Source organism: Mobula birostris, chromosome 5 (assembly GCF_030028105.1).
Source record: "Mobula birostris isolate sMobBir1 chromosome 5, sMobBir1.hap1, whole genome shotgun sequence".
Taxonomy (NCBI): domain Eukaryota; kingdom Metazoa; phylum Chordata; class Chondrichthyes; order Myliobatiformes; family Myliobatidae; genus Mobula; species Mobula birostris.
Genome location: NC_092374.1, coordinates 200,702,866 through 200,713,957, shown reverse-complemented (window position 1 = coordinate 200,713,957; position 11,092 = coordinate 200,702,866). Strand labels below are relative to the sequence as shown.

Genomic DNA, 11,092 nt, shown 5'->3' with positions numbered 1-11,092 from the left:
CATACAATAAAGCAAAAATTAGTGGGAATGTAGAGAATTGGGAAGTTTTTAAAAACCTACAGAGAGCAACTAAAAAATCATTGGCAGGGAAACGATGAAATATGAAGGCAAGCTAGCAAATGTCAAAGTAGATAGTAAAAGTTTTTTTCAAGTATGTTAAAAATAAAAGAAAAATAAGAGTGGATACAGAACCGCGAGAAACTGAGGCAGGAGAAATAATAATGGGGGACAAGGAGATGGCTGATGAACTAAATGAGTATTTTGCATCAGTCTTCACTGGAAGCAATTACTGTTACAAGAGAGAATGTGCTCAAAAAGCTGAAAACCTAAAGGTATATAAATCACCCAGACCAGAGAAACTGCACCCTAGGGTTCTGAAAGTGTTAGAGTTTGTGGTGGCATTAGAAATAATCTTTCAAAAATCATTGGACTCTGGCATAGTGCCAGAGGACTGGAAAATTTCAAATGTCACTCCAGTCTTGAAGAAAGGAGGGAGGCAGCAGAAAGGAAATTGTAGACCAGTTAGTCTGACCTCAGTGGTTGAGAAGATGTTAGAGCCAATGGTGAAGGATGAGGTGATGGAGTACCTGGTGACACAGGACAAGATAGTACAAAGTCAGCATGGTTTCCTTCAGTGAAAATCCTGCCTGACAAACCTGTTGGAATTAGAGTCATAGAAAAGTATAGCACAGAAACAGGCCCTTCAGCCCATCAAGTCCATGCCAAATCTTTGAGGAGATTACAAGTAGGATCTACTTTCTCCTCCTGTCAAATTCCAAATTCTTCACCGTTTGTCACTGACATCTCTCACCTCCTCATATCTGACACATTTCCACCCCTCCCTCATCTATTACCCCTCACCTGAATCCACCCATCACCTGTCCATTTCCTTCCACAGATGTTATCTGACACGCCGGGAGACTCCGGCGATTTGCATGTTACCAACACAACATGTCCCGTGTTACTAAGATTCACCCCGACCTTCCTCTCCCAGTCAGCACCACCACCACTTGTCCCAGTTACCCTGTCAGACCCGATGGACTTTAGCACCCGGGGGAGCCGGGGAGCTCAGGACCCGCCGCCCGCGGCTGCTGCTGAATCCGCAGTGTTTCTGTTCCGTTGACGGATGCGGTGAACGAGTTAAAATTAATGGATCGATAATTCTCACATCGTGTTTATTTCACTCTGCGCACATTTATATTTACACTGACTTACTCCTGACGCCGGTCCCGGACCCGACCCGTTTACAGACCCGGAGCGGAACCGGAGCAGATTCTCAGCCACTCGTTTTCATCCCAAGGCCCGAAGAAAGGATAAAGTTTCTCCGTAAATTTATTCCCAGTGAAGGTGTGGAGATGGGACTTGGTCTCCGCGTTGTAAAATGAAACTGTCCCGGACTGGTAACTGAGATAAACTCCCACCCTCCCGGGGATGGGACCGGCAGGGAGACGGGACTCAGGGGAGGTGTAAACCCACATCTCGTCATTAAACCGCTCGATGATCCAGAATCCGGTCTCCGGACTCGGTCTGACCCCTCTCTTCCTCTCCACAGACTCTGCGGCGACTCCCAGATACCACCACCGATTCCCCGTCACCTCCACCTCCCAGTAATGTCTCCCCGATGTGAATCCCTCCGATCCCAGCACACAAGCCCGGCCTGTGAACCTCTTCCCGGTGTCAGGGAGATCCCTCCGGGTCCCGGTCCGTCTCACACTCTTCCGATCCTCAGACACCTGGAGCCGCGGATTCGCCGTTTCCACATCCAGGGTGACAGAGACTGGGGGGAGAAGCAGAGAATTAGAGAGTCCCCGGGGATCGGGGGGAGACTCGGGCAGCGCGGCCCCGGGACCGGGGGAGAGGCCGGTCGTCAGGCACAGTCGGGTGGCCGACAGGACCCTTTCCCGGGGTTTTACAGCGGATGGACAACCAGCATCTTCCCGACTTTTTTTGCTCGACATGCAGAGAGGACTTTTCCTGATTAACACACACAGAATTCTGGAGGATCTCAGCGGATCAAACAGCGTGTATTAAGGAAGGTTTCAAGCCGAGACCTTTCCTCAGAATTGGAAAGAAAGACGGGAGGTAGCAGTGTAGTCGGGTATGAGGAAGGGGGCGCAACAACAACTGGATCGAGATGAGGATGGGGTGAGTGAACACTGGGGGCACGGGAGCTAGGGCTTTATAGGAGAGAAGGAGGATGAGAGGAGACACGATAGAGGTGTACAAGGTAATAAGAGGAATAGATAGAGTGGATAGCCAGCGCCTCTTCCCCAGGGCACCACTGCTCAATACAGGAGGACATAGCTTTAAGGTAAGGGGTGGGAAGTTCAAGGGGATTATTAGAGGAAAGTTTTTTACTCAGAGAGTGGTTGGTGCGTGGAATACACTGCCTGAGTCGGTGCTGGAGGCAGATACACTAGTGAAGTTTAAGAGACGACTAGACAAGTATATGGAGGAATTTATGTGGGGGCTTATACGGGAGGCAGGGTTTGAGGGTCAGCCCAACATTGTGGGCCGAAGGGCCTGTACTGTGCTGTACTATTCTATGTTCTATATTCTATCTAAAGAGGAGGGAAGGCAGAATTCATTTGTGCTGACCAACTCACTTAAATGAACTAGTTCCATTTGCCTGTATTTGCCCATTAATCCTTTAACCCTTTCCCACCCACGTACCCATCCAGATGTCTTTTAAATCATTGAACTGTATCCATCTCTACGGTTTCGTTTGGCAGCCTCCTGAGCTCCAGGAAAAAGTCCCCAAATATCCAGCCTCTTCTTATAACCCAAACCCTCCAGTCTCAATAACGTCCTTGTAAATCTGTTTTATATCCTCTCAGTTTAATGACATCCTTCTTGTAGAAAGGAAACCAGATCCAAATCATAAAGACAAGAAAGTCTGCGGATGCTGGAAATCCAAAGCAACACACACAAAACCTTGGACCAAATCATTGAGAGTTTATTCATATCCATAGATGCTGCCTGATCTGCTGAGTTCCTCCAGCAGTTTGTGTGTATTATTCTGCTCCAATTGTGGCCTTCCCAGTGTCTTGTACACTCATAACATGAGGTCCCAGCTCCTGTGCTCGGTATTCTGACTGATGAAGGCAATCACCTCCTGGTCTCTCTGTTCCACAACATTCTCCGAGGCCTCACTGATTCCTGTGTTAGTCCTGTCTTGGTTTGCCTTCCAAAATGCAACACCCTCATCTCTGAATTAAAATCAATTTCCATCCAATGGCCCAGAGACCCAATTAATCAAGATCTCATTGTAATCTTGGACAAAGCATGAGCAACAGGGTTATCTAGTGGATAACACAATACTGTGGCACCATGGGGCATTCTGGAGTTCAGATTTAAATTGCGACACCATCTGTAAGGAGTTTGTACGGTACAGACCTCGTGCCTTTCCTCTGGGTGCTCACGATTCATCCCTCAGATTGGGGAGGAGTGGACAGCGAGGAAGACCATCATTACTTGCAGTGGGATCTGGAGCAGCTGGAAAAATGGGCTGAAAAGTGTCAGCTGGAATTTAATGCAGACAAGCGTGAGCTGTTGCACTTCTGTAGGACCCCAGTGTAGGTCTTACACAGTGAATGGTCGGGCACTGAGGACTCTGTTCTGCAGCAGATCTGGGAACACAGGTCCATAATACATCGAAAGTGGTGTTACAGGGTGATAGGGTCATTAAAAAAAAAGCTTTTCTTTGGCCTTCATAAATCAAAGTATTGAGTACAGGAGATGTATGTTATGTTGAAGTTGTATGTGATGTTAGTGACGCCTAATTTGAAATATTGTGTGCAGTTTCGATCACCTACCTACAGGAAAGATATAAGCAAGTTTGAAAGAGTACAGAGTAAATTTACAGGGATATTAGACAATAGACAATAGGTGCAGGAGTAGACCATTCGGCCCTTCGAACCTGCACTGCCATTCACTGTGATCATGGCTGATCGTCCACAATCAGTACCCCGTTCCTGCCTTCGCCCCATATGCCTTGACACCGCTATCATTAAGAGCTCTATCTAACTCTTTCTTGAAAGTATCCAGAGAATTCGCCTCCACTGCCTTCTGAGGCAGAGCTTTCCACAGATCCACGACTTTCTGGGTGAAACAGTTTTTCCTCAATTCCATTCTAAATGGCCTACTCCTTATTCTCAAACTGTGGCCTCTGGGTTCTGGACTCTCCCAACATTGGGAACATGATTCCTGCCTATAGTGTGTCCAATCCCTTAATAATCTTATTGTTGACGGGACTGAAGGACCTGATTCATAAGGAAAGATTGAATAGTTTAGGACTTTATTCCTTGTAACATAGAAGACTGAGGGGAGATTTAACAGAGATATACAAAATTATGAGGGGTATAGATAGGGTAAATGCAAGCAGGCTTTTTCCACGGAGGCTGGGTGGGATTACAACCAGAGTTCATGGGTTAAGAGTGAAAGATGAAAAGTTTAAGAGGAACATGAGGGGAAACTGCTTCATTCAGAGGGTTGTGAGAGTGTGGAACAAGCAGCCAGTAACAGTGGTACATGCAAGCTCGATTTAAACATTTAAGAGAAGTTTGGACAGGTACATGGATGGCAGGAGTTGGAGGACGATGGTCCCGGTGCAGGTCGATGGGAGCAGGTAGTTTAAATGTTTCGGTACAGACCAGGTGGGCTGAAGGGCCTGTGCTGTTAGTTTCCATCACTCTGTCATGCTCGTACAAAGACATAGTGGTTTGTAGGTTAAATGGTCATTGTACATTGCCCGTGATTAGGCTAGTTTTAAATAGTTGGGGTGCTGGGTGAAGCAGGTCATTGGACTGGGACGGCCTGTTTCACACTGTATCTAAATAAATAAATAACCTCTTCACTGTCCGTGAAACCACAAATTTTAGAGTCCTTCACAAACCTACTAAACACGTTACCTACATTCTCTGCAAATCATTCATATGAATGATGAAAAACAGTGGACCCAGCACCGATCCCTGCAGCACAACCACTGGTCACAGGACTCCACCCAGACTGTTCTGTATCCTATTCCAGATCGTACTGTATCCCATGTGATCTAACTCTCTGCTACCTCGTCAAATCCCTCGCTAAACTCCATGGAGACGATGTCTACTGCACTTTCATCAGCTGTAATTTATTTATTGAGATACAGAACGGAATAGGCCCTTCTGGCCCTTTGACCCCCACACCCAGAAACCCCTGATTTAATCTGAGCCTGACCATGGGACAAGTTACAATGACCCCCACCACCCGCAACCCCTGATTTAATCTGAGCCTGACCATGGGACAAGTTACAATGACCCTCACCACCCAGCAACCCCTGATTTAATCCGAGCCTGACCATGGGACAAGTTAGAATGACCAATTAACCTGCCAACCGGTATGGGTTTGGACTGTGAAACCGGAGCACCTGGAAGAAACCCATGTGGTCATGGGGAACGTACAAACTCCTTACAGGCAGTGACGGGACATGAACCCGGGTCACTGGTACTGTAAAGCGTTGTGCTAACCACCATGCTACTGTCCCGTCCGTCCATGCAGAAAACCAAGCTGGGTGTCCCTGATTAGTCCTCGCCTTTCCAAATGAATGTAGATCCCGTCTCTCAGAATCCCCTCCATTAATGTACCCACCACTGACGTTAGGCTCACCGGTCTGTACTTCCCAGGCTTTTCCCTACAGCCGATCTTCAATAAATGTTCAACACTAGTCTCCCTCCGGTCTTCTGGCCCCTCACCCACAGCTACCGATGACACACGTATCTCCAAACTGGGCTCCACACTTTCCTCCTGAGCTTCCCACGAAGTCCTGGGATACACTTGATCAGGACCTGGGGATTTATCGAACTTTATGCATTTCAGGACCTGCAGCACATTTGCTTCTGTAATGTGGTGGAAAATGAGGTCGATCATTTTCTGTAACACAGGAGAATTGAGAGCTCCGTGGAACTGGCACAGAAGAGGAGTTGAGGACTGGGTCAGAGAATTGATGACAGGGAAGATTTAGAAGGATATGGACCAAATGCAGGCAAGTGGACTGGGAGGTGATCTGACAGAAATATATAAGGTTATGAGGGGTGTAGATTGAGCAGAGGAGAAAGGGAGTGATGAGACAGGGGTTAGAAGTGACTGTGAACTGAAGATTGGTGAAAGATGGCAGGCAGGTAGCTCCAGGTAGCAGAAGGGTGGGGAGTGTGGACCGGAGTTGGGGGACACTGGGAAGTGAATGACAGGTGGAGACCAACACAATGAATATTTTGATCGCTAGTCGGAGCGAGGTTGCGGGGGAGGTTGGGAGATGGGAAGGTGGGAGGCAGCTGTGGGAGGGTGAAAAACAGGAGCACAAAGGCTGACCTGTGCTGGAATCTTATCAGTAAAGGAGGTTCCACTCTATCCGTCCAAAGGGAAACTTCCCAGTGGCCAAACATTTTGATTCCCATTCCAAAACGTCGGTCCATGGCCGCCTCTTGCGCCAAGATGAGGCCATCCTCAGGATGGAGGAGCAACACCTTATATTCTGCCTGGGTAGCCTCTGACCTGATGGCATGAATATTGATTTCCTCTTCAGGTAAAATTATTTCTCATCCCCTCCCCTCTTCTTCTATTCCCCACTCTGGCCTTTAACCTCTTCTCACCTCCCTATCACTACTCCCTGGGTCCCCTCCTCCTTCCCTTTCTCTTATGGTCCACTCTGCTCTCCGATCAGATTCCTTCTTCTCCAGCCCTTTAGCTTTCCCACCCCCCTGGCTTCACCTCTCACCTTCTAGCTAGCCTCTCTCCCCTCTCCCCACCTTTTTATTCTGGCATCTCCCCACTTCAATTTTAGTCCTGAAGAAGGATCACAGCCCAAAATATCAACTTTCTCACTGTGAGGGAAGTGGGTACATGTGGAATTTGCTGCCAAAGGAAGCTGTATAAACAGGTATAATTAAAATATTATAAAATCAATTTAGACAGTTACAACGATAGGCAATGGTTAGAAGAATATGGGACAAACACATGGAAATGTGTCTGTGTCTCTAACAATGTGTCCCATTCCAATGTTGCATTTGGATATTATAAATATATTACTGTGTCTGAAGAGGATAGTTTCCAGGTTACTGACGGGACTAACAATGTGCAATGCTGAGGTTCTGACTACAGTCTGCTAAACCTTCGTGTGAAGGTGTGTGAGGGAGATTTGCCGGACCAGTTATGCTGTGTTCACCAGTGTTAATGCTGGTTGGTGTGTCCAGGCTCAGTCTTCAATGTGGTGGTTTGATAACAACAGTGAGACTCGCGAGTCCAGCAGGGGGCAGAGCTGAGTCAATCAGACTGCGGTCACGGACAGGTCAGACACGGTGAGTGGCACGAAGGACTGGTGTATTTTTCTGACAACCCCTGTCACCACAGTGATACCAGATTTTTATCCCCTTTAATGTCATTAATGGAATATTAATTCCAAAGCTACTGTGTCAGGATTCAAACTCGTGCATTGGCTTGTTTGTCCAGTGCAAATGGGATCAGGATGTAGTGATTCACCTAACAGACCAGTGAATTGGTTGTATTTTGCCCCTGGTTTGGTGTGTTCAAGGGTCTGACATCTCCAGCTGACCATGTGGCAGTGACGTGCCCCAGCAGGTGGGGTTGGTGCCGGAATGAATCTGTATGTTTTACCTCGCTTAATGCTGTCCAACGCTTCTCCCAATGCTACGTCGAATAAATAGGGGCGATAGAATTTTTCAACCAGTAGGGCACCATCTGTCACTGACAATGTCTGTTCTTCATTACTAATCCTGTAAATATCATACATGTAGTTATAAACTGAACATCAGTGATATTTGAACTATTTTACAAATTCATACAGAGTTCCAGTCAAGACCATGTCCTACCTCCTCTTCCGATGAGCTTCCTCCTGAAATAAATAAAACACAGATTTCAATTGACTGAGACTGACCATCGGCATCCAAACAGCAGGAATCTGAGCCAAGTTACTACAAGCTGCTGAAAATTCCCACTTAACTCACTCCCACTGACACACACAGAGAAAGAGGGACAGAGAACCACTGGTGAAAGTAGAAGGAATGTTTATGAAATTTATATCATAACTGGGAGGATAGAACTTACAGGAGAGACTGGACAGGTTGTGCATTTTTATCTGGATACGATGTCAGGAAGGATCAGATGGAGGAATTTAACATTCCGAATGGATTTGATGTGATGGGAGTGGAGAAAATATTTCTCCTTGTGTCAGACCAAAACTCAAAGATAAAACATCAGTTGGTTGTTAATAAATCCCACAAGAAATGTGGTGAAGAGAATATCAGAAACACACTCACAGCCTGTGACTGTAACTGGGTGTTACTCTGAGTATCAGGGGATATTATAGGTGGGAATCACAGAAACGATCACCAGCTCAGTGCTCTGATCAGAGTAACTCATTCCAGAGAAGGTTGCAGACTGTCCTGTCATGTACAGATGTTGTGGGTGGCCAGTTTGGGACAATGACAATTCTAAACAATTAAGACATTGACATGGTGGAAATCAGTTTCCAGCAACAGTATTTGTGACTGTGCACTTTTACAGAAGCAAACTGAAATCTCTCACCATGAGAAATATCACACTGTCTTGTTGCTCCATCTGTTCCTGTAACTTTGAGATTTCCTCTTGAATAGAATTTAAATTCTCTTGAATCTCTCGAAGATTTTTCTCCATTGGATTTAGAATCCTTTCCTCTTCTTCCCTGAGATCTCGGAGTGTGTGCTGCTCTTTCTCAGTGAGAATCTGGCGCAGTTCAGCAAACTGGGATGTGATGTGGGACTGAAGGTTGTGTGTCTGTTCCTGTCAATGAAAGGAGAGGATAGTTTACTATTTGAAGCTATTTTTTGTATTTCTTTCTGACATGGAAGGTGACCATTCAGCCCATTAACGTCTCTGCTGGTTCTCAGAACAATCCTCTCATCACATTCCCCCATATCTCCCTGAAACATATACTCCGTGTCTGACACACTAACTCCGACCTGATTCACAGACCACCCACAATCACAAGGTTAATTACAGAAGCCAATTTACCGTTCAACCACGCAATGTCGGCTAAAGGAAGGTACTGGTTACGGAGAGAACATGCAAACTCCACGCAGACAGCTCCAGGGGTCAGGATCGATCCCAGGTTACTGGAGCTGCGGTACTCTGCTTTTCTGCATTAAAGGGAACAAAACTACACAGCGAATTTGTAAATTCTGCTCTGGAAGCCTCACCCGAACTCCAGAAATCTTCTCTTTCTGTTGTTGCTCCATTTCCTCGAAGTCTAATTTCTTTTTAGTGAGAGAATCTAAGGAAGATTTAACCCGACCCTGGGAATCAGAGAGTAAAGACATTAGAACAAAATATGCAACTAAGTAAACAGCTGATCAAAACCTGGTTAGTTTTACCTTGTAGATTTCATCTGCTTCGTTAACCGGCATGAAGTTGTGAGACTTGTGTTCCCGCGCAGTCGCGCAGATCAGGCAGATCAGTGTCTTGTCCGTGTCACAAAACAGCTTCAGTTCTTCATCATGTTTCTCGCAGTGAAGTTTACTTTCCTTCCCTTTCGGGTTCAGGTTTAGTTTTCGAGCTTTCTCAGACAGATTTGCTAAGGCCCGACTGGCCCTGAGTGTGCGGTCCGCAAACACCTCTCTGCATTCCGGGCAGCAGTTTCTCTCCTCCCTTTCCCAACACCGTGTGATACAGGAGCGGCAGAAGTTGTGTCCACAGTCCAGTGTAACCGGGTCGGTGAAGAAATCCAGGCAGATGGGACAAATTGCCTCCTCGGTCCAACTCTCGACCTGTCCTTTCGAAGCCATGTTAACTCTCGGTACTTCCTGGTTCGGGATCCTTTCACTTTCGGAGAGCTGCTGAGCGCATGCGGTACCGCGATTGTCCACTAGGGGCGCTGCAGTCTCGGGAATGTGAGCAGGAATCGTGTTCATTTCCACAGCAGGGGTCAGAAACACATCAAACAAGTCTAACATAGATAAAGCCGGAGAGAAGAGCAGTCTACGGCAGAACTGAAGGGGCAAGTCCTGAAAATATGTTTTAGCGGCCATTACAGAAACCTGGGTGCAAGGTGGAGATGACTGGGAATTAAATATCCAAGGGTATCAGGAATACGGAAAGATAGGCAGGAAGGCAGAGGAGATGGGGTGGTGCTCTTGACTTGGAATGAGATCAGGGCGATCGTGAGAGACGATATAAGATCTACGGAGCAGAATGTTGAGTCCATCTGGGTAGAGATTAACATAGAAACATAGAAACATAGAAACATAGAAAGTACGTGCAGGAGTAGGCCATTCTGCCCTTCTAGCCTGCACCGCCATTCAGTATGATCATGGCTGATCATCCAACTCACAACTCTGTACCTGTTTTCTTTCCATACCCCCGATCCCTTTAGCCACAAGGGCCATATCTAACTCCCTCTTAAATATAGCCAATGAACTGGCCTCAACTGTTTCCTGTGGCAGAGAATTCCAAAGATTCACCACTCTCTGTGTGAAGAAGTTTTTTTCTCATCTTGGTCCTAAAAGGCTTCCCCTTTATCCTCAAACTGTGACCGCTCGTTCTGGACTTCCCCAACATCGGGAACAATCTTCCTACATCTAGCCTGTCCAATCCTTTTAGAATTTTATATGCTTTAATAAGATCCCCCCTCAATCTTCTAAATTCCAGAGAGTATAAGCCTAGTCCATCCAGTTTTCCATCATATGAAAGTCCTGCCATCCCAGGAATCAATCTGGTGAACCTTCTTTGTATTCCCTCTATGGCAAGAATGTCTTTCCTCAGATTAGGGGACCAAAACTATGCACAATACTCCAGGTGTGGTCTCACCAAGGCCTTGTACAACTGCAGTAGTACCTCCCTGCTCCTGTACTCGAATCCTCTTGCAATGAATGCCAGCATACCATTCACCTTTTTCACTGCCTGCTGTACCTGCATGCCAACTTTCAATGACTGGTGTACAATGACACCCTGGTCTCATTGCACCTCCCCTCTTCCTAATCTGCCACCATTCAGATAATAATCTGTTTTCCTGTTCTTGCCACCAAAGTGGATAACCTCACATTTATCCACATTAACTTGCATCTGC

At 46.5% G+C, this 11,092-nt stretch overlaps 1 pseudogene; it reads right to left on the bottom strand.

Annotated features, from left to right (window-relative positions):
- Positions 1-1,100: 1,100 nt before the first annotated feature.
- Positions 1,101-9,897, bottom strand: LOC140198267 (nuclear factor 7, brain-like; annotated as a pseudogene).
- Positions 9,898-11,092: the final 1,195 nt, after the last annotated feature.